A 19,571-nucleotide genomic window follows, 5' to 3' on the forward strand; every position below is an offset into this window, starting at 1 on the left:
TTACGGCTACGAATACCGGGACAAACAAGGAGAAGTGCACACGACGTGCAAAGTGAAAGGACTGACTCTGAATCATCGTACCAGTCGAGTGGTCAACTTTGGGGTATTGAAAGAAGCTCTGCAATCGGGAGAGGATGGAAACTTTAAAGTGACCACTTATCAACCGAACAAGATTGTACGTTTACCCACTCACCACATCGTCAGTCGGCCCCTGGAAAAAGTCCATCAAATCGTGTACCAGAAGCGAGTGAGACTTCCCAATCACTTTACGTTGCCGTACGGTCACATCGATATTGGTCAGCATATAAAAAGGGACAACGTCCAAGACCAATAGTTCATTGTTCATTGAAGTAACTTACCATGTCGTTGACGAAGAAGAAACCAGATTGGTTAGGGTTAGGAGTCAAATGTTGGACATCACCGAGACCAGGGTTTTGAGGCTTGGACACAAGAGGTGGCCCAGTATGCACGAGAGTTATTCAAGGAAAAAAGTTACTTTTCAACATGTGTTAGTGACGGTGCCAGAAGAACCCGTCACCCAGGACAGGACTGTCGTGGACAGGCCTGAAAGACCCTTTCGGGAGGACACTTGTGTGACCTTACCCCCTACTATAGAACTGGTTAGAACTTTACCCAAAACATGTGGTTGTTGTACAGACACTTGTTTTTTATTCCACGTTCATGTGCCTTTTATTCTTGTACTTAAGCCTTTGGCTTTTATGTATTTTTGTCTTTCGTATTCATGTTTGATAAAAAACATTCAATAAACGTGTTCTGAAAAAGTATATAAACTCTTGTCTTGTTTGTTTTTTCGTGTCACAAGTGACATTCCTCACACCATGGCTACCTCTACTGTCTCTGCTCCCTCTTCCTCTACTGTCAAAGTCATCGACGAACACTTAGATCGTGCCAGTTGGGAGGCTTTGTATCTTCGCCATCCCTTTAACATGCTCATTGCTGGACCTAGCGGTTCTGGCAAAACCGAATTCGTCAAACGTTTGATCGAACATAAACATCATTTGATCGATCGGCCCCCTCAACGGATCGTGTGGTGTTACAAAGAGTGGCAATCGGCGTACAGCCTCTTGCGAGAAAGTCAAGGCGATTCCATCGTGTTTGTGGAAGGCATTCCTAAAGAAGACGACGGCATCGTCTCTGACTCCAGTCAAACCCATTTGGTCATTTTCGACGACATGTTAGGAGAAGACGAAGAAGAAATTAAACTGTGGTTCACGCGCAAAGGGCATCACCCTAATGCCAGTGTCGTTTACATCACCCAAAATTTGTTTCAACAAAGTAAAGCCCATCGCACCATCAGTCTCAATGCGCATTACGTGGTCTTGTTTAAAAGCCCTCGAGATAAATCGCAAGTGCAAGTCTTAGCCAAACAGTTAGGAACGCCTTGGCTGACTGAGGCGTACGACGATGCCACTCAAACGCCACACGCCTATTTACTCGTCGATTTGAAACCTACGACTCCCGAGGATTTGCGATTTCGTACCCACTTGTTTCACCACTGGTGCCAAGACGGAGGGCCTGTCCTGTACACGTCTCCGTCCTCGACTTCGATTCACTCCCCATAAAAAAATCTATAAAAACCTCAGACCCTTTTTCGTCTGTCTCACACAGTGCGAACATGACGTCCCTTCAGTCGCATCTTCCCGTCAAATTGATTCGTGCCTTGTATGGCATCAGTCGAGATAAAAATCCACAAACACGAGCTCGTGTCTTAGAAGCTAGTCTCAAAGAAGTCTTACGATGGTTCACGGTGACGGCACGTCAATTACTCCAAGGAATCATTCAGATTCCTCATCAAACCAAACGCTTTTTCGATCGAAACAAAGTCGCTTTGGTCCAACTGGCCGATCCCCGCATCGACACTCAAACCAAAAAACAAATCATTTTGAAACCTGGAGGGAGCGGTACTCTAGGAGGGGTCATCATTCGCTCACTCTTAAGATGGGATCCTAATGCCCCCAAAGTTATACCCAAGACAAAAGTCCAACGAAGCCCCAAGAAGAAATAGACCAGGTCCCCAAGTAGAACTTCTCCAGTGGCAGGACCCTCCTCTGACCAGACACCACCACCACCCCGGAAAAAGAAAAGAAGCCCCCAGAAAAAGAAAAGTCCACAGAAAACTAGTCGCAAGAGAGGCACTTCGGCCAGGACGCAACCTTACACTCGCAAACCACGACCTGCCACGGCGGTGACTGCGTCTCCGGCAGCTTAACGTTTGTCCACTTCTCCGTTAATGACACCCAGAACTGAAAAGTACTTGGAGACGTTCATCACACCAAGAACTTCTCCGTTGATGACCCCCAAAAGAACTTCCCCAGTGGCAGGACCTTCTAATTTAGTGGCAGTGGCTGCTTCTCACAAAGTACCTTCTCCCAAAATCAAAGTTCAAGAAAGATCGGGCATGTTACAAAGTTTACTGGATTTGTCCAAGCAAGAACTGGCTCGATTTAGTCCGTTACGTGCCCCTGCACGACGTGTCATGCCTGTCCTCAAACTAATACGACGTAAAGACAATCAGTGGCGACGCGTTCCAGTATAAGAAAGGCCTGTGACCAAGTCGGGTATCAGTGTTTTTTGGTGCTCCTGAAGACTCAAAGATGTCACCCTCCAGAAAACCCCAAGGAAAGAAAAGGAAAGGACTGCCACCACGTTTAGCCAAACATGGGGACATGTTATCTGTCCTGTCCAAAGCTTCTCCACCCCTACGAAAAAAACTCATTCAAACAGCCTCCAAAGAGGTCATCGATACCGTGTGCGAATGTTGTTTGAACGTTTTGAAAGGCACGATCCCTTTGTCCAAACACCAGAAACAATGCTTAGGCAAACATCGTCACGTTCTTCGCCAAATGGTTCAAAAGAAAGTTCCCATTCGTCAAAAAAAAAAAAGATGTTAGTGCAACGTGGAGGTATTTTACCTCTCTTGTTAGGCCCCATACTGAAAGGAGTCTTGGGAACCATGTTGGGAGGACTGGTGGGAGCAAGATAAAAAGGCCTTGGAAGTTCCAAGATCTCAGAATCGACCCCTGACAACCCCATGGAAGGACGAAAACTAGCTTTAGTGCCTTACAAACGATGGATGGAATACCATCGGTGGCAAGAACAACACACCCCGCATTTACCTCCCAATCCCCATTTGAGCGAGATGTCCCAGTTACAACACGAATTGCAGTCCTTGATGGATCGCCAAGATTTGTCCGAAACAGAAAAATCGCAAAAGTACGGTCAACTCTTGCAACGACTGCAACTCTTTCACCAGAAAGCTTTAGACGAAACAGCTCTACCCACTCTGAAAGATTTTAAGACCTTGATGAAAAGTCCAGCACCATCACCAGTACCAGTATCAGTACCAGTACCACCAGTACCCGTGACCAAGACAGAAAAAGGAGAAGAAGAGGAAGGGTTTCAAACTCCACCAGAAAAAGTACGCAAGTTAACAACACCACCTACCTCCAGAATTGGATGGATTAAAAAGATGATGGCCACCCCTTCTTCCTCACAAGAGAAAAAGAAAGTGAAGACAGTAGTGAAGACAGAAGTGAAACAAGAACCGATATCCCCCGCTCAGACATCCTTCTCCTCTTCGACACCTATTGCTGGCCGCACACGCAAAGCATTGCAATCCAAGAAAATACCCCAAGAGAAAAAGAGTAGCATCCTCCAAGAGTGGCTGTCTTATTAACACACCAACCAACACAAAAAAAATGGAAAAAGTCTTAGCCAGCATTTACTACGATCCCTCCCATCCTGCAGGTTACGCAGGAGTTCAAAAATTGTATCGTGCTGCCAAAACGCGACTGAAAAGTCTCCGTTTACCTCAAGTGCAACGATGGTTACAAGAACAAGCTACCTACACTTTACACAAACCCATTCGACGCAAGTTTGCCAGAAGTCGCACCCGAGTGGAAGGCATCGATCATCAATGGCAAGCCGATTTAGCCGATGTCTCTCATTTGGCCAGCTACAATCGCGGCTACAAATATTTGTTTTGTGTCATCGACGTCTTTTCCAAATTTGCCTGGGTCGTGCCCTTGACTTCCAAATCGAGCAGCGAGTTAGTGCGAGCCCTGCAACGGGTGTTGAAACAAAGCGGTCGTCACCCTCTTCGATGGCAAACGGACAAAGGCACCGAATTTCTGAACCAAGCTTTCCAAAAAGAATTAAAGAAACGTGACATTCATTTTTTTACCACCGAGAATCCGGAAACCAAAGCCAGCATCGTGGAACGTTTTCAACGCACTTTGAAAGAACGCATGTGGAAATATTTTACGCATCACCACACTCTGAAGTACATCGACATCTTACCGCACCTGGTGTAAGCGTACAACCAATCTTACCATCGAAGCATCGGACGTGCCCCGCAAGACGTGACTCCCGACAACGAAGTGTTGGTGTTTGAGCGCCTGTTTGGTACGTCCCCGACGAGGGCTGTCCCCAAGAAAAGTGGAGAGTTGGCCGTAGGAGATTGGGTGCGCATTGGCAAAACCAAACGCACTTTCGACAAAGGTTACTTACCTAACTGGACGACCGAATTGTTTTGCGTCAGTGGACGAGTGCATGGCCGTCATCCTGCCGTCTATAAATTGGAAGACATGAACGGAGAAGTTTTATTTGCCCGAGTTACAACGTGTCACCAAAAAAGAAGACGACGTGTACGATATCGAAAGCATTCTCGAACGCAGAACCCGTAAAGTGGGCAAACGACGTGTCAAAGAAGTCAAAGTACGTTGGAAAGGATATCCACCTAGTTTTGATTCTTGGATCGACGCTTCGCAAGTCATCGACTATAAAAAGAAGTGACCATCATGCCCTTTCACACAGCAGACGCAGCTACGTCGACCACTCCTCCTTCACCTAGTTCTTCTGTGCAAGATTTACAAAAACAACCCTTGTGGGTGTGGTGTGGAGAACGTGTGCCTAAAACGCAAATCGTCTTTTTCTGCCAAATCTTCGTGGTGTATTGTGTCATCGGGGCAGCCATCGCCAATTTGACTTTGCAACAAGGAGACAAACAATTGTGGACCATTTTATTGAGCAGCTGCATCGGTTACCTGCTTCCTAATCCCTCCCTGAAATTCACCTCGAACGGGAACCACGGGAACCTTGTGTCCAGTGCCAGTGCCAGTCACCACTTCAATCACAACCAGAACCCCATTTTAGACGGAGACACGCCTCTGACGTCCAGTAACCCCTCGGACAGCCACAGAACTCTGGAATTATGAGTCACCAAAACCAATTTTACTTCACTTTACCCAGTGACAGTTCCATGGAGGTGTTTCCCAAGAACACGTTGTGCTGTTACACGGCCAAATTACCTCAGGCCATCCAGTTAGATCACGAAGCCCATTGGGAAGTGGCTTTAGTATAAATGATTCACCCGACCCAAGTCCTCAATGTCCTTCCCAATCAAAATTTTTTTGATGTGGAAGTTCATGACGAGCAAATGCAACAGTGGATGGATAGCAATGTCAAATATGACAAGAAAACCCGTACACAAAAGTACACCACCTATCGCTTGTTCATTCCCCCAGGCTATTATTTTAGTGGTCAACATTTGGTCAGCACCATAACCTCCAGGTTTAATGTCGTGTTTCTGAAAGCTTTGGAGCATGTCAACAAAAATGTCACCATGGAGTACCACAAAGCATCTCGTCGCTTCTTGATGAAATTTGAACGGAGTAAAATACTGTCCATTTTATTTTGTCCTGAATTGTATGACATGTTGGGCGGAGACATGGACATGAGAAAGAGCATGGTCAAGAAAAACGAATTAGCCATCGTTTACGACAACGAGTCTTTTAGCAAGTTATTTCGTGCCCCGGTAGAACTGAACCAAGGACTGAATTTGATGTTCGTGTATTCCGATGTGGTGGAGTACAACGTGGTGGGACACACCTCCGTACCGTTACTGCGTGTCATTCCTTTCAAAGTGGATTCTGCCACAGATGCTGACGAGGAAGGTGGAAACACTTACCACGTCCACCGCGAATTTGTCCATCCTCACTATTTGCCGGTCAGCAAGTCGTATTTGGACACGGTCAACATTGCTATAAAAGGAGATCTGGGACAAAATATTCCATTCACCAAAGGAAAAGTCACGGTGAAACTCCATTTTCGAAAACGGTTCTCTCACGACTCGTAAGTAAGTCATGTATCCAGTGTACCAAGGGGTTGCTCGACAGCGAGGACACGGTTTAGGAGACATGTTAAAATCGACCTTTCGTTCGGTGGCCCCAGTGTTGAAACCGATGGTGACACGCGGATTGCACGCCTTGAAAAAGAATTTCTCCAAAATGTCATCATCGACAAACAAAACCCCAGAGCAGCCTTCATGAGGGCAGGCAAAAATGTCTTGCTGCAAACGGGCAAAGACATTTTAGGCCAACGAGAAACACCTATAAATGCCCTGCACGCTACCGAGTCAGGCTTTCAGCAAGGACAAGGCAGAAAGAGACGACGAAGAAAACACCCTTTCACCAGACTTCAAGCGAGAAAGGCCAAGAAAAGAAGAACCGTTCGAGACTTAGACGTTTTCGATTATTGAGAAAAGAGACAAAAAAATGATGCACCGAGAATCTTGCGCTTGTTCCAAGGCGGAACTGGATCTGTTTGCCATGCCCCCCACGATGATTACGATGCAAGAATCCCAGTGGGTGGAATTTCACCCCGTCTCCTCACTGACCGATTCCGCTCCCATCGAGTTTGAAATCAAAGGACAGCCCGAAGATTACATCGATCTGAATAGCAGTTACTTGTACCTGAAAGTCAAAATTCTAGATAAGACTGGAGGTGCTATAGACGATGAAGCAGTAGCTCCCGTCAACAATTTCATGCATTCCTTGTTCAGTGGAGTGGACTTGTACTTGAATAACAAACTGGTCAGTATCAGCATGGATACTTACCCTTATCGTGCCTACCTGGAAAATCTCTTGACGTACGGAATAGATGCCAAGAACACTCATCTCAATGCCTGTGTGGTATGGGAAGCTGACGAACCTACCAAGTTTGAAATATTGGAAACTGATGAAAAGAAAGACAACAATGATGGATTTGTAGAACAAAGAAAGAGAATCACGGGAGCCGACACAAGTTTAGAACTGATGGATCGTTTGCATTTGGACATGTGGTTGCAAGAAAAGTATTTGCTGAACGGGGTGGATGTCCGCCTGAGACTGAATCGTAGCAGTGCCACTTTCCATTTGATGGCTGATAGTGACGGTTACAAAACCAAAATCCTAGAAGCCAGACTCTACGTACGCCGTGTGGAAGTGTTACCTAAAGTGGGAAACGACATCAGTCAGACGTTGAGCAGAACGACTGCCAAGTATCCCATACGACGCGTGGAAGTGAAAACCTTCACCATTCCCAAGGGACAGCGATCCATGATCGAAGATCATCTGTTCCAAGGACAGTTACCCAAACGTTTGATCGTTGGTATCGTCGAGAATACAGCCTTCAACGGAGCTGCCGAAAAAAATCCTTTCTACTTTCAACACTTTGGCGTGTCCAAAATCGAAGTCAGTCGCGATGGCAAGACCTTGTGTACCCGACCTTTCGAACCTGACTTTAAAAAGAAGAATTACTTGAGATCGTACTTGTCCTTGTACGAAGCAACCGGACAGTTAGGAACCAATACCAGTCACGGTATTACGTACGAGGATTATGCAGGAGGCTACACTTTGTGGGCTTTCGATTTCACTCCAGACCAAGGCAGCGACGAGGGACATTTCCACCCTATAAAATCCGGCCAGATTCATGTGGAAATTCAGTTTAAAGACCGAGACCCTGATGAAACGGTGAACGTCATCCTGTATGCAGAATTCGATAATACCATAGAAATCAACAGTTTGAGAGAAGTCATCCTAGATTACTAGAAACCATGAAAGACTGTTATCCCTCTTTACCTAGTGGAGAAACTTTTAGTGTTGCATTGTTGTTAAAAAATGTTAGAGTTGTTGTTTAGTGTTAAGTGATTTTTGAATAAAAAATGTTGTGTTTTGAAAAAATTGTTTGATGTTATATTGTTGGATTATTGTTAAAAAATGTTAGAGTTGTTGTTTAGTGTTAAGTGATTTTTGAATAAAAAATGTTGTGTTTTGAAAAAAAATGCCTTTGTCTTTTGTTTAGCTATAAGAATGTTGGATTGATTCATTTCTTACTATCCCTCTCATGACACTCACTAAACGTTGCGACTCAAAAACCGTGTGGGGGATGTTTTCCTTCACGTCCGCGCTTTGACTTTAAGAACCGGGTTGCTTCCAGTCTAACCATCCATTGTCGACTCATCCTCCTAAGAAGATGTGCTCCAAACTAGCTAAACTCAACGAAGCCTACGTGAATTTGCATAGGGTCAGACACAGTCTGATACCGAAGCCAGAAGAAATAGAGAATGTGAGAATGTTAAAAATCACTGAAGACCTGATAGAAGAGCTCTTCAGAGAAGAAATGAACAGGGAAAAAGAAGAATGGACAGAGAAGTACAGACTTCAGAGACAGCAGCAACAACAACAACAAGAGCAGCAGCAGCAACCTGAAGCTGACAGAGGCTTTGTCGATTGTCGTATCGACACCAAAGAGTTCTTCTTCTCTTTCCGAAGAAGCAGACCTATCGCCAGAAAGTCTGTCCTCAGAGGACATCGCATTCTTAGAGACTAAAAAGAATGCCATAACAAAACAAAAAAAACCCAGCCCTTTTCAGGGCTACCCAATACTCTAGAAAAGAAATAACAATCGATTTGCCAATGTGTGTAGGTAGAGTAGTGTGAAAATAAACACTAACTCTTTTTTAAAAAAATGTGAGGGCATGTGTTTGTGTGTTTGTGTTTGTAAGTGGTTAAGTAAGTTGGTATGGATAGTAGATTAAAATGATGTCTTTTTTTGGTGTTTGAGGTGTAAATTTGGGGTTAGATTGGATTGCTTTGCGTATGTGGATAGTCTATTGAAGTGATTTATAAAAAATTGTAAAATAGTGATGGGTAGCATAAAAAGGTGAGTGAGTGTTTCTTTTAGGTCCGCGCGTTGTTGTTTTTTTTTGGTTATGATCTAGGTAAGATCAATTTTATGTTTTTAGGGGGATGTTTTCCATCACGTCCGCTCTTTCACTATAAATTGAAACTCGTTCGGCAGTCCAGCTACCCTTGTTGATTGATCAACACCAAAAATGAACACGAGACTGGAGAAACTGTTGGAACTTCATGTGCATCTGGAATATGCCAGGCGCATATTAAATGAACTGGCCGCGGAAGCCATTGTGGAGGAGGGAAGGATAAGAGAGGAGGAGGAAAGAAGAAACAAAGAAGAGGAGGAGAGAAGATATAAAGAAGAAGAGGAAAGAAGATACAAAGAGGAGGAGAGAAGATACAAAGAAGAGGAGGAGGAGGAAAAGGAGAGAAGAAGAAGAAATTTCAGAATCCCAGAGAGCGAAAATTGGGATTCTGAAGCGACATATCCTGCCTCTGCTCTCTCCCCCAAAAAGGTAAAAAGTAACTGGGGGACAAGATGTGTATGCGGCGCCAGGCCTGGAAGGTGCCACCATTAACCAGGTGTCCATGAAGTTCCAAACAAAAAAAACCAGCCATTTTCAGGGCTACCCAATACTCTAGAAATGAAATAACCATCAATTTGCCAATGTGTAGGTAGAGTAGTGTGAATATAAACACTAACTCTTTTTTAAGATAGTGTGAGGGTATGTGTTTGTGTGTTGGTGCTTGTAAGAGCTAAGGTATGTTTGTGGGAATAGTAGATTATGGGTTTCTTTATTGTTTCTTAGCGTAGGTGAAGAGTATAGTTAGGGTTCTGTAAGCGCTCACGTACGATTGTGTGGATAGTAGATTATGGATTTTGTTTATTGTTTCTTAGCGTATGTGGAGAGTATAGTTAGGGTTTTGTAAGCGCTCACGTACGATTGTGTGGATAGTAGATTATGGATTTGTTTATTGTTCTTAGCGTATGTGGAGAGTATAGTTTGGGTTTTGTAACCGCTCACGTACGATTGTGTGGATAGTAGATTATGGATTTTGTTTATTGTTTCTTAGCGTATGTGTTTGTGTGTTTGTGTTTGCGTGTTTGTGTTTGTACCCGCTCACGTACGATTGTGTGAATAGTAGATTATGGATTTGTTTATTGTTTCTTAGCGTATGTGGAGAGTATAGTTTGGGTTTTGTAAGCGCTCACGTACGATTGTGAGGATAGTAGATTATGGATTTTGTTTATTGTTTCTTAGCGTATGTGGAGAGTATAGTTTGGGTTTTTATTATATGAAATGAGAAAGTATAGTTTGGGTTTTATTATATGAAATGAAAAAGTAAGGGATGTTTTCCTTCACGTCCGCGCGTTGTTTGGTCATGATCTAGGTAAGATCAATTTTACGTTTTAGGGGGATGTTTTCCTTCACGTACGCGCTTTAAGTATAAGAACCCACAGTATTCGTCGTTCAAACCATTCTGCAAAGAATAAAAAAAAGAAGATGGCTTCTAACCAAATGGACAAAATACAAACATTACAAGACGTTTTAGACAACTTAGGAATGATGGAGCAGATGTTGATAAGACTGGTTGAAGACCATTATTCCTATAGTCCCCATCGTGTAAAGATGGAAATTAATAACTTAAAAAAGGTAAAGGACAAGATTAGTGGTGTCATGAAAGAGATAAAGAAGGAGAAGGAGGATGAAGAGGAAAGAATAAGAATAAGCAAATGGAACGAAAAGATTGAAAAAGAAGAAGAAAATGAGAAGAGGAAGAAAGAAGAGGAGGAAGAGAAGAAGAAAGAAGAGCAGGAGAAAAAGAAAGAGAAGAAGAGAAAGAGTGTTGGAGATAAAATAAGAACTTGGTGGAGAAAAAGAAATTAGAAGCAGAAGAAGAAGAAAACCCAAAGGCCCTTTTCAGGGCCAGCCATATTTCTCGAAAAGAGATAGCCTTTCCATTGCCTACCCCTTTTTAAAAAAAATTTAAAAAAAAAAAAATCCCATATTCAATTCCCCTTGTCCCTAAACAAGCCCAAACTCTATTCCCCATGTTAAATTCCCCTTGTACGTAGAGTGACCCACGATTTTTCGCCATGTTAAATTTCCCTTGTACGTAAAGTAACCCACGATTTATTCCCATGTTAATTCCCATTGTACGTAATCTGACCCACGATTTTTCGCCATGTTAAATTCCCATTGTACGTAGAGTGTCCCAGGGTGGTTTGTAATGCTAATTCCCATTGTACGTAGGGTATCCCCATTTACTACTATCGTGATCAGGCAATTGTTGAACGATTTAATCGAACACTTGCTGAGCGGTTATTTGGATATCAATACGCGAAGGAATTTATTCAGGATACGAGATCTCGTGAATGGGTGGTAAGATTACCAAGTGTGATAGCTGCATTAAATAATGAGATTACTCGAACGACCAACATGAAACCTATTAATGCAATTACAAGCGCGCACATGCCTACACAACAACGTGATTTTTCAGCACAACCATTATTAGGTAATATCACTGTTAGGTATTTATACGAGCCCGGTGAACTTGAAGGCGGTACAAAAAGAGCAACTGATCCTATTTGGAGTGTTACCACACATAAGATATCCACCGTGACAAGATCCTCAGGTAGACCCGCAATCTACAGACTGGATTCAACTGCTCCTCAACGTGGATTTGTACGTGAACAATTACAGATAATTCCCGATAACACTCAATTACCACCATTCTTGTAAAATCTCAAGATAACACTCAATTACCACCCAAATCACTTAACTAGCGTCGATTACATTCAAGGCAGGTCAACATGATATTTTCTCGTGTATGACCAAGATTGTTATTTTTTCTATCTACGGTGAATTGCACAATGATTATTCTGTTGTTGTTTCAGCGCATTAATAAAATCAACATCAAGATCAAAGTCGCGTTTGTTTTTTTATCACACTGTTTATAACCAGATAATTTTTTTCTTATTATATCACCGTCAACATTATCATCACTAATTACTGACTAGTCCATGACGATTCGTCTCAGTTGAGATATTTTTCTAACTCGAGACACTGCGAGATAAACCAAGTTCGACCATTCGATACGATCATCAACGATCCAAACAGCTGTATCAGTAATAGTTAATCCCTGAGATGAATGAATCGTCATCGCGTATCCAAGCGTCCACGGGGATTTATCAGCACGTAGAGCATCTTCAACAACATCAACATCAACTGCAACAATATCATTCAACACAAGATTCTGTTTCCTCTTTGACTCTCCTGGTATATCAACGTCGATATTTTGCCGTCGCGTATCTGCTGGTCGATAACATAACGGAACTGACAACGTTGGAAACTTTTCTCGTTGTAACTGAAACAACTCCCGTTGAAGTTTATAACGAACTATCTTTCTACTTGCAACTATCAAATCGTTTGGTCGCCACGTTTGCAGAAAGTCTTTAATGGGTGTTTCTGAAATTATTTCACGCATTACTTCACATTGAATTTTATTCGGTTGTAGTCTGATTAATTTTTTAAATTCCTTTAACGTTGCATGAAGTGCTCTATGATCATTAGATACTTCGTCATAGCAATCAACGAAATTTTTCAGCCAATCATGTGGAGATGGTCCAGCTACGGGTGGTGGTTGACCATGATAGCCGCACATTATCACAGCAGTATTTCTTGTTAACAACCAATCAAGAAATGTTTTTAATGTTTCTAGCGGTACAGTGCATATTTCATCCCATATTATGATCCTTGGAATGTATTTCTCTCCCATCCTTAAAGATGTCCATGTATCACCCTTCCATCGGAAAAAACTGTGATAAGTACAGGAATTAACACCGCGTTGTTTCATCTCTCTCGCTAGTCTGTGTGTAGGTGTTAGCACAATCATATCTGAATTCTGAAATAGTTCGATAGCTCGAGTGGTTTTACTAGAACCGCCAGGTCCATTTAGATAAACCGTTTTGTGTCTAGTTATTGGATCGTATACCGATGGTAACGACGAAGTTGTCAACGTTTGATATTTTTACAGTAAATATCTTTAACCGCAACATCAGCGGATTCTGAATAATCGAGCATATATTCATTTTTTATTTTCCACGAACCCCACGATGCATAAGTGCCTATGTTTAATCCTTCTAACAGTCTTGAATGTTTTTTACTTATATAAAACGAATCAGTAGCAACTCTGACGGCGTGCGTAGAAACCTTATTTATCATCGATAATAGATTTATTGAAACATACGCGAGCATCGATGATCTTAAATGAGTATACTGAGGTGACTCACCGTCCATGTAGCTCACAATTGTACCTAGTTTATTTCCATTTGACAAGAAAACTGTTTCTCGACTTATAAACGTGTTCTTGTTCGTTGTATCAGCGATTATAAAATCTAACTCAGTATCGTCCATGATCAATCTTGTACAATGTCGTCTGTGATCATATGCTCCTCCTTGTGTAAATTTGCCAATTATTTTTCTACCAAGATCCTTCGAATCGGTTTCGTCCGAATGTGGTAACCAAACCTCGGTTTGTTTTCGATATGATATAATTGCTTCACTTACAATCAACCGTGTTAATATCGCACAATCAAGCATATACCGTAATAGTACTATTGGTGTCCACATTTTTTCTGAAAAATGTTTTCCAAACCAAACATAACAAATTACATGGAGTCCTTTAGACATTTCGAATGACTCGATACGAACAAATCCAGTTAGGTCAAAATCCGGTAATGGTCCATTTATCGATACTCGCGTCATTTCGTGCGTCGGATGACCGAATCGCTCAAAATACAGAGAACAATCTCCGTATCCAAGAAAACTTCCGGGATAACACGCAACCATATCAACTGAAATACCATCTCTGTGATCGTATTTAGTTTTCCACAATCCGCCGTGTCCTTATTCGACACAACTGGATACTATGTCATTGAGAAAATCAAACCGATTTGGTTTCCACGAATTTTTCTTTCTAGCAAAATGAGCCGCAACTGACGGAACAGTAAAACAGTTGCTCAATAATTCGTCAGTGTCATCAGTATATTGCAGTGCAAGATTTTTCATTTTCTCGTGAAGAGGATTTGTTCGATAAATAACGCCATTTGGTCTCACAAACTGATCAAATTGATCATTTTCTTCCACGCAAGACTGAAATAACCATACTGACACAGGATCGTTTTTACTTATTTCGTTAATGAAATCAAACATATCTCCGAGATAACATTTAACAGTTCGATCTCGTGGAAATATTGATACTGCGTTAATCCACGCGTGTGCGTTATGATCAATAATTTCGATCGAAGCTCCTTTTGATCTATATTTTGATTCATACAAAATCTCTCCTGTTATCGTCGCTACGGTTATTGGAAATTTTAATTTTTTTCCTAACTCAGCGACATCTTTAATAGACGCACCGGTATCTTTAACCATTTCCCCCCACGTGTTTATTATTTTACGTCTTTTATCCGTTAGACCGTTTCCACGAGTCGAAACGGTAAAATGTTCTGTTACTCGTTCAGCCACACAATTTATTTTTGAAAATTTCATCGGCGCTAGTTTATCAACGCTAGGTTTTTCATTTATCACATAGATTCCATAAATAACCGCGGTCACAGGATATGCTCGTTCATAATACGGTTTGTCAATGCCAGTCAGTAGACCTGGTTTGGAATCTTTACTTAGTATGACAGTTTTTTTATTACCGTGGACAGGATCATATTTGTCACGGATAATCAATCATCTGTTTCTGTCAACACGACGAATTTTATTCTGAAAAGATACTTGCGATTATCAACATAGTTAATGATAATTGCTGCTCGTTTGTCGTTCATCATAGCGTTAATGATATTTTGGTTGCGTATAATCTTGAACGTTGACAAGACATGAGATGCACCATCTGTGTGAAATTCTTTCTTGGCGTCATGAATTTTATTAATCAAACCCTTATTTTTTGGATCAACCAAATCTCGTATCGGTAGGTTAGGAGATATTCTGTCAATCTATCTCCGCTCAAGGGCTTTATTTGGGATAATCTATCGAATTCGTTCATATTATATTTCAAACAAATATTTAAATTAAAATATTATGTATACAATGTCTCAATGCAGATGGCTCATGGTGGGTTCATTGACTCGTTGTAATAAATCCTGTAAAAAGGAATTCTGCGGACAACACATGCAGTGCGTTCACTGTGGAAGCTTAGGACCAATACCATGTCTGCGATGTGGTGCTGGAGTGCGAGGAAAAACAGAATTATGTGGAAAGTGCGGTGGTAAACGATACAGAGAGCTTAAAAGATATTATGACAAAAAAATAATAATAGTGAAAATGCTATAAAATCCGTGGAGGATTATCTAAGTTTTCAGACAAACAATGATTTAAACAAACAATATTATCATATATGGAGCAAAATGAATTTGTCCAACATCCTACAATAGCAAGCTATGAATCAAATATTAAGGGTATGATCAGAAATTGTCGATTGGAAAAACGAGTTGGTTATATTAATAATTTGGGTTATCTATTGTTTTCTGTTGGGAAGAAAACTTATCTCTGTGATAGATTTATTTTCGAGTGTCACAAGGGGTTGATCAAAGACGGTCTTGTAATCGATCATATCAATGGGGTGAAAATTGATAATAATTTATCCAATCTTCGAGCTGTTACACAAAGCGAGAACTTACCACATGGTAATACTGGAAGATGTAAAACAATTGCAAGGAGGGCGGTAAAGTCTACAAATACAGAAACCGGTAAAGAAATTATATTTCAATCAATGAACGAGGCTTCGAAATATTTTGATATCTGCATGCCTTCAGTACGTTATGTCGCGGAAAATATATGCAAATCCACCTTTTCCACGAAATATAAGCAGAAAATCGCCTTTCAATATTGTTAATGAGATAAACTATCATCATTACCTTAGATTTATCATCATTATCAAGTAATTACTTTAGATTTATCATTATTATCTTAAATTATATTTATTAACCATTTATTATTTGGAGTCGCTGTATTTCCCCCTTATACTACTGAATTTTTAATTATGCAAAAGGGAGATTACTTTGTAATATATAGTTTTCTTCGTAAATTTCCGATTTTTATGGTCGTAATTTTTATTTAGTTTAACCATTTACGTCGTAATTAATTACTCGTAGAAGTATATTTATGGTTTCTAACTTACAAAATAGAAAAATAAACGTATTTCCCATCATACAATATAGCGAGTTATTTTTAAACCTGTTATGAGAAATCGAGGCACAACACGCTGTTTTTAATGTAGATATTTACAATCTTACATAAATATTTAAACCGATCTGCAGGTGGTGGTGCCGTGGTAATACAAAACACGCTGTTAGTGCAAGATCTTGGCAGAAACCGCTGCTTTTAAAGCACAAGTATTTATAACCACTGTTTATAATGCAGAAATTTACAATCTATTCAGAACCGCTGTTTTAATACAGAAATTTACAATCTATTCAGAAATTCAGAAATTTACGATCTATTTATAACCACTGTTTTAATGCAGAAATTTACAATCTATTTATGACCACTGTTTATAACGCAGAAATTTACAATCTATTTATAACCACTGTTTTAATACGGAAATTTACAATCTATACAGAAATTTACAATCTATTCAGAAATGCTGTAGCTATATATTAACTTCAGAAACACATAGTGTTAGAAAAATTCGATAGCTCAATCGGTATCATATTGGACTGTGACGCTCGCGGTCCAGGATCGAATCCCATGATTGACAATTGGTCGGGTGGTTACGCATATTAGCGATTTTTATAATTAATTGGGGCACCGCCAGCCCCCCTACGCTCAACAGAACCCTCCAAACCACATATCACCGGTGGTTAATACATGTTTTGTATTACCCACGGGTAGATTATTGGGGTGGGTGGTTCTGTTGAGCGGAGAAAATGGCCTCATTTCATCTCATCTCATTTCATTCATTTCATCTCATCTCATTTCATCTCATTACATATATTTCATTACATTACATTACATACTTAAATACATTTCATAATATATGTTTGTGTCGTCCTCCTTCTTGGGCCTCTAGACCGTTGTTTGACGGGTTAGGGGCTCTCGTAGAGGGAATATTTCGTGTACCTGTTGAACTTGGTAGAATGCGGTGGCAAGCTACGAGTTCTTGGTTGTACTGTCCTTAATTAAGATTTCACATTCATTGCATACTTACTGAACCTGCTAAAAGACTCGAATAGAGGTTCATTCATTCATTGTATACCCCTCCCTGAACTTGCTAAAAGACTCGAGGGAAAATATTTTTTTTATTTTAAATATATATATACTAAATAATGAACTACGAAAATATCAATGATGTAATTGTTGCTATTAAAAAATTGGAAAAAGATGAAATTAATATATCCGATGAACTAAATCCTGAAAAAATAGTTTCTGATTTTGAGATTTTACAAGAACGTAAAAACCAAGGAATACACACACTATCATCTGAATACAAGCTCATGAAACGGATTCAGGCGGCAATGTTTCAATCACTTGCTACCGTAGAAGATAATCAGGTGAGGGAATTCGTTCCTCTCTCTGCCGCAGTAGAAAAAATTAGATCGCTGTTATCCCATGAGTACGAGGAAAAGAAAACAATTAGTACTCGCATAAGACTATTAAGAAAAATTATGTTAGCGAGTAACCCCGTTACTGGTGAAACGATCCAAAGTAATAATTCTGGTGAAAATGACTGGCCTGACCACGTGTAGATCTTTGATCAGAAATATTTATTCTGAGATTATATTTATTCTGAAATTATTTTTTTTTTTGAGATTATATTTATTCTGAGACTATATTTATTTCTGAAATTATTTTTTTTTTTGAGATTATATTTATTTCTGAGATTATATTTTTTCTGAGATTATATTTATTCTAATTATTATTTATTTTGCAATTTTGATGGGTTAGTTTGTACTCAGATTTATGCAAATCAATCAATTTTGCAATTTTGATGGGTTAGTTGGTACTCAGATTTATGCAAATCAATCAATTTTGCAATTTTGATGGGTTAGTTGGTACTCAGATTTATTATTTATTTCTGAATTATTATATTTATTTCTGAATTATTATTTATTTCTGAATTTGATGGGTTAGTTGGTACTCAGATTTATGCAAATCAATCAAATTTATAACTCTGATGGGCTAGTTGGTGCTCAGATTTATTCTGAATTATTATTTATTTCTGAATTATTATTATTTATTCTGAATTATTATATTTATTTCTGAATTATTATATTTATTTCTGAATTATTATATTTATTTCTGAATTTGATGGGCTAGTTGGTACTCAGATTTATGCAAATCAATCAAATTTATAACTCTGATGGACTAGTTGGTGCTCAGATTTATTCTGAATTATTATTTATTTCTGAATTATTATTATTTATTCTGAATTATTATATTTATTTCTGAAATATTATATTTATTTCTGAATTTGAATGGCTAGTTGTACTCAGATTTATGTAAAATGATCAAATTTATAATTCTGATGGGTTAGTTGGTACTCAGATTTATTCTGAATTATTATATTTATTTCTGAATTATTATATTTATTTCTGAATTTGATGGGCTAGTTGGTACTCAGATTTATGTGAAATGATCAAATTTATAATTCTGATGGGTTAGTTGGTACTCAGATTTATGTGAAATGATCGAATCTATAATTCTGATGGGTTAGTTGGTACTCAGATTTATTCTGAATTATTATTTATTTCTGAATTATTATTATTTATTCTGAATTTGATGTGTTAGTTGATATTCAGATTTATTCTGAATTATTATTTATTTCTGAGTCATTATTATTTATTCTGAATTATTATTTATTTCTGAATTATTATTTACTCTGAATTATTATTTATTTATGAATTATTATTTATTTATGAATTATTATTTATTTCTGAATTATTATTTATTTCTGAATTTGATGGGTTAGCTGGTACTCAGATTTATGTAAAATGATCAAATTTATAATTTTGATGGGTTAGTTGGTACTCAGATTTATGTAAAATGATCAAATTTATAATTTTGATGGGCTAGTTAGTACTTAGATTTATTCTGAATTATTATTATTTATTTCTGAATTATTATTATTTATTTCTGAATTATTATTTCTTTCTGAATTATTATTATTTATTCTGAATTATTATATTTATTTCTGAATTATTATTTATTTCTGAAATTGATGGGTTAGTTGGTACTCAGATTTATGCAAATCAATCAAATTTATAATTCTGATGGGTTAGTTGGTACTCAGATTTATTATTTATTTCTGAATTATTATTATTTATTCTGAATTTGATGTGTTAGTTGATACTCAGATTTATGTGAAATGATCAAATTTTCAGAAGAAAAAAAATAAAATATTTTAAAAAAGACGAATTTTCCAACACAATTACCTCATCAGATATATTTTGCACCAATATTTTTATTTATTTATTCTGAAATATTATTTTTTTAAGTTGATCGACTTTAATACAGGAGTGTTCATAATTTAGAATCTGATCTCTGTCACAAATGATCGCGACAATATGTTCTCGACGGAGTTCAT

The sequence above is a fragment of the Sinohyriopsis cumingii genome, chromosome 2, assembly GCF_028554795.1.
Source record: "Sinohyriopsis cumingii isolate HCF-2022 chromosome 2, ASM2855479v2, whole genome shotgun sequence".
NCBI classification, from domain to species: Eukaryota; Metazoa; Mollusca; class Bivalvia; order Unionida; family Unionidae; genus Sinohyriopsis; species Sinohyriopsis cumingii.